General features: G+C 35.6%; 1 protein-coding gene across 2 annotated transcripts in view; it reads left to right on the top strand.

Annotated features, from left to right (window-relative positions):
- Positions 1-6,000, top strand: part of LOC145674300 (solute carrier family 53 member 1-like) — a 149,855-nt gene that overhangs the window by 98,718 nt on the left and 45,137 nt on the right. The gene's annotated exons all lie outside the window — the stretch shown is intronic.

Genomic DNA, 6,000 nt, shown 5'->3' on the forward strand with positions numbered 1-6,000 from the left:
TGTTTAAAAGCAAGTACAAAGTCATTGTACGATTTGAAATCGGGTTTACGAGTAATAAACCAAGATTTGGAAGATCCTTGCCTCAAAAAATCTGAAATATCTAAATACTGTGTTTTTGGAATTTGCATTAATTTGCATTTTTCTCAAATACTTCAAGAAAGTTAGATGCAGTAATTTCGCTTTCGTGTCCTAAGAACTTTTCAAAAGACTCAATATCACTGCGCTTAATGGGCCTAGGATTCTTAATCTGCACCGGTTCCCTATGATGGGTACGATAAAGATTTTTACTTTTAGATTTTAGTTTAACACTAGTTTCATACATGCTGTTAGTGCTCTCACTACTACTACGACTAGTGGAACTACGAGTTCGGGGAGTACTGGTTACACTATCATATATTGAATTAGTAACACTACGAGTGTTACCAGGACTACCAGGTCTGGATTTGGCATGCGAAATTCAAAATTTGATTCTGCATTAATGACAGTTGAGTTTGTAACATTTGTAATTCTTGTCTGAGGTTACTAATGTCATTCTTAAACTCCAAAACAGCACTCTGAATTTGAACATACTGTTTTGATTCCTTTTCTCTATCTCTAGTTAGTTCTACTACACTACTACTGTAACGATCTACAGTGTTTTTGAGAAAAAGTAACGGTTGATTAATGCGGTCCATTTCGATGCCATTATTGTTCACGCTACTTTCATTCAATGCTGCCTTTTGCATGCACTCGATCACCTGTGCTTGATGGGTTTGAATCCTACCCTCAATATCTGGTAACATGCTTTGGTTATAACATATGTTTTTTTTCAAGGTCCATAATCCTACGGTCATGCATTTCAGAAATTTGTTGCAATTCATGCTTCACTTGTGTTAGAGAACTACTATTTCGGGTTTCAACTTGATGAATCGCTAGTGACAACTCATTCCGCGTTTCTATCAGCTGATCGCAGGTTTGAACTTTTGTTTCACTCAATCGATCATCTACTTCAATTTTGAATTCCCTAAGTTCTCGTCTTACACTTTCAATTTCGGTTTTAATTTCTAATCTAAAAGCATTGAACTCTGTCTGTATTTCTTGAATACCGTTCGTAATCTCTTGAATTGACACATCGTGTTTTTCATGTAATTCAACTACTTCTGATTTCAGAATATCGACTTGTTTTACTAACTCAGCATGATTATTGGTTAGTTTCGTTCAGTTCTGCAGATAACTTTTTCACTGCTTCTAACTCACGCGTTGTTGCCATGGTAAAATTAAATGTCTCACTACAAGAACACACAATATATAAATTAAAGTAATAAAATGGCATTGAATATATTGTAGCCTAGTCCAAATATTCACTTTCCCCTACTGAAGCATCTGTCCATGGGAAGGAGCGCCATTCTATTATTGTCTCTACGTTAGGGTGCTATCAAGTTATTGAAAGGAGGTTCGGTCGTATACCCACCGTCGCTGACGAGCCAATCGTACAGCAAAAGTAGGGTTAGAACTTTTCTCGTCAACAGTCTCATGTAAATTATATTTGTGTTTCTGAACGTCTCTTATAGCCTCAGGAAGGAAATTCATGAGAAGCATAAGACGTAAAGTTGAGCACCAGATGATTATACAGAGGAACTAATATACCCTTGCACGTTAACTGCATTATCACTATGGCAAGAATAAAATATTAAAACATGCATGCAATATATGACATTACTTATCCTGTTGACGAAAATATCATCATAATATACGCACGATTATGCTACTTGTATCATATCACTAGACACAAAATTAGCACTCGTTACACATCTTTTTAACATATACACCCTCCACTCCAAAAGAAACCGAACTTTTAAAAACAAATACTACCACTAGTGCCATCTGTTGTAATATTTTACCGGTAGATGACGTAGTCCCTCATTGACAACTGGTATAAATGTCATGACATTTGTATGCACGGCAACAAAGTTATTGCGTTTCAACTGTCAGTGTGTTGTGTACATCGGTCGGAAAATGAGTTTCAAACAACGAGCTGCAATTGAGTTTTGTGTTAAACTGGGTAAAACTTTTAGTGAAATGCACCAAATGCTACAAAATGCATATGGTGATGAGTGTCTATCCCGTACGCAAGTTTACGAGTGGTTCAGGCGATTCAAATCGGGTAGAGAGACGCTGGATGATGACGAAAGATCAGGCCGTCCCAGAACCGGATTATCGGAAGAAAACATCGAAAAAGTGCGTGAATTCATCAAACATAACAAAAAATCGTCGGTGAAAGTTATTGAAATGGAATTAGGCATTCCTCAAACAACCGCATACCGCATTTTGACCGAAGTTTTGGGCCTTAAGAAGGTTAATTCGCGGTTTGTACCACACAAACTCACCGAAGACCAAAAAGTTGATCGAATTACGCATTGCAAAGACATCGTTAAAAGTGCTCGGCAGGATCGAAACTTCTTGAAATCGATTCTAACTGGTGACGAGACGTGGTGTTTTGAATATGAGTCCGAAACAAAGCGGCAAAGTGCTGAATGGAGAGCGCCGGATGAAGGAACACCCAAAAAAAGTCGCTTGGTGAAGTCAAAAGTTAAGGTGATGCTGATTTGTTTTTACGATTCAAAAGGAATTATCCACAAAGAATTTGTTCAGCCCGGCCAGACAGTCACTGGAGAGTTTTACTTGGGCGTCATGAAGCGTTTGCTGGCAAGAATTCGTCGTATTCGGCCCGAATATCGCGAAATCGGCAGTTGGACTCTTTTGGACGATAATGCACCATCACATCGTTCGCGACTTGTAACTGAATTTTTGGTCAAAAATCACATTATTCGGTTGCATCATCCGCCCTATTCACCAGATCTCGCTCCATGCGATTTCTATCTGTTCCCGAAACTGCATTTGGCGATGAAAGGAAAGTGGCACGCATCGATTGATGCCATTGAGAAGGCGACGACCGCCGTCCTAAAGACCATTCCAATAAAGGACATGGAGAAGTCGTTTGACAACTTGTTGGAGTGTGCAAATATGTGTATCGATGCAGAAGGGGAATACATTGATTATTAAAAATGATTTGTTCCAAAATGTACATTGCTTTTTTGTTTTTTTTAAAACGTTCGGTTTCTTTTGGAATGGAGGGTGTATATTTTAGGCTGTGAGAAATTACAATCACATACGTTTTACATACTATTGATATATCTTTGATTAGTAAAACATTGGTCCAAGAATAATATATATAGACGAACACGACCGTTGCCTATACCGATTTAATACGCGAGCATTAATGATTCCGATAGTTAAATCCTCGGAAGACACAAACATTCTTCAAAGTAAAAATATATTAGTCTACCACTTGGGAGATTACTTCTTTTAGGAGGATCCTTAGATGTTCTTTTCTTGTTCCCATAGTTTTGATGCCACTGAGAGAAAAGGTATTACATTTTGAAAATTCAACTTTTCATTTTTAAAGCACACTGCTTAGTATATTCGTATGAAACAATAAAAGACTTATTGAGTCGGAATTTTATAAAAGAACAGGTGAAAGTTTTAAGTGATGAAATCTGATTGCACGCGCTCTCCGAGCGTCAGGCTTACCTTACACAATGGAAGCGCAAGTATACATTGATAGGAGGAAAGATAGTTCCCCCAAAACACTTAATTATTATGAGATTGTTTCACTAATAAGAATTGATTAACTAATAATTGTCTTATTGGGAACACATTAACCACATTTAAACACATAATAATGTAAATAATAAATGATTATTATAAAAAATGCACATTATGACGTATAGTCCAACTCTGCCTTTTAGCTTAGGAATTCAGCTTTGGGTAGGAGGGAGAAGAAAGTTAAGCTGAGTCGAATTTTTTAATCCATATCAGGCAATGCGAAGAGAGAAATGGGTGAGCAACCACACACACATAGAGAGACTTATGAGCGAAAAAGTTCACAGCATTTCGATTCTAAGAATTTTTTGTCTTTGTGCGCACTAATTCCAAGAAATTTTCTTCCGTATACTAGGGTTGATTAAGAGATATATAACGATAACGTTATAACGCTATAGTTGAGAATCTGAAACGGGTAGACATTATACAAATATTGGATTATAAGACTTAATGAGGATAGATTATTCAAATTCGAATAGCTTATTAGGATTCATTATTATAAAATACTACTGGTAGGCTTCAGTTATTAAAAATTTCTAATATGTGTTTTCTTATGGTAATAAAAATTTGCTGAAAACATAAAATAAAGATAAATCTTTTTCGGAAGAGGACATGAGTAGAATGTTAGAATGTTGTAGATCAGAACATTGAGTAGAACATTGTTATTTATAAAAGTGGATCGAGTTTGAAAAAAGTATGAGAGACACTGATTTACGTCAGGAAAAGTAAAGAATAATTCAGGTTGGCATATTTGTTCAGAATTAGTTGTCTTTCGCTGACATTATTTAATATATATACATACATACATACATATATATATATATATATATATATATATATATATATATATATATATATATATATATATATAGAGAGAGAGAGAGAGAGAGAGAGAGAGAGAAAGAGAAGAGATAGTGACGAAAAGTCTACATAATAAAGATGACATTTTGGTAGGAGGTAGAATGATTAGGTTTATACGGTTTATCGATGACATGACGCTACTTTTGTAATCTGAAAATAAAATTAAGAGTTGCTAGTAAACTTGAGGAAAAGCTGTGAACAAAATGGGATGAAAATAAACGTTAAAAATACAAAAGCCATGGTGATTGGTGTCAAATATAGAAGTAGCAGGGGAGAAAATAGAACAGGTGACTAGTTTTCGATATGTGGGTAACTTAGTATTATTAGTGTGACATGAAGTGTGAACGTGAAATGAAAGCAAGGATAAAAATGGTAAAAGAAGCATTTAGAAGGAAGAAAAGTGTATTTTGTGGGTGCTTGAATAACGAGTTAGAAAAAGATTTATAAAATGTTTGGTGCGGTAAAGTGCCTGTACTATACGGGGCAGAAACATAGACATTACAGAAAAACGATGAAAAAATACTGGAAGCTTTCGAAATGTGAGTGTCGAGAACAATGGAGGGAATTAACTGGATCGAACCGAAAATGAATGATAAGGTGTTAGAAATAGTGGGGGGACAAAAATAGCAATATAAGATGTAATTGAGAAGAAGAAGAAAAATTCGTTGGGATATTGGCTGGAAAGAAACTGTGTTATGAAGGACGTGCTAGAAGTTATGGTGGCAGGAAAAAGAGCGAGTGGGCGAAAGAGGCTACAGTTGATAGACTGTGTTAAAACAAAAAAAAAAAAGAAAAAGAAAAAGAAAAAAGAAAAAAAAAGAAAAAAAATGTAAGTGAAGACGAAGAGGTTAGTTTAAGATCGTGGTGCATGGAAGTTCTCAATTGCGGCAAGTGATCTGCCAATAATGACAGAATACCTATGATGATGAGAATATGATACAAGGAAAAATAAGTTGTTTACTACAATGTTTAAACTTTATAACGATAAGACTTTAAAAAAAAGTCATCAGAGTTACAGAAAGAAAAAAGTATCTTCAGACTGTTATTTCAACATGTGTTCTGAAAGGTAAGCACGTTTTCTGTGGAATGCGTGGTAACAAGCCAAACTATTTGCTACTAAAGTTTGCGATGCAAAAACATCGAAGTGAGACAAAAATTGAAAAATGTATCGCAAATTGCGATGCATCTTTCATTATTACCACGAAAGCTAAAATAAGGATCAAGCTGAAAAATATTACTATTATTTCAAGAAAATCTTCTTTGAAGGGTTGGTCGCTGCAAGAAAAAATGCCTCGACTTTGGATTACGAAACAGTTTTTCACAATCTCTCTTTTCTTCCCTTTGTCGGTTTGTTGCTAGTGGGTCATCCGCCAGACCTTCTTATGTTTTAGGCCATTCTATCCTTGTTTCTTAGTGTGTGTGTGAAAAAAAAAAAGTACGTTGAAGAAAAGGTACGTTGGCAGCGGAGAAGACAAGTAAAACTATATTGGACCTAGC

Source organism: Thermobia domestica, chromosome 17 (assembly GCF_964235325.1).
Source record: "Thermobia domestica chromosome 17, izTheDome1.hap1.1, whole genome shotgun sequence".
Classification (NCBI taxonomy): Eukaryota; Metazoa; Arthropoda; class Insecta; order Zygentoma; family Lepismatidae; genus Thermobia; species Thermobia domestica.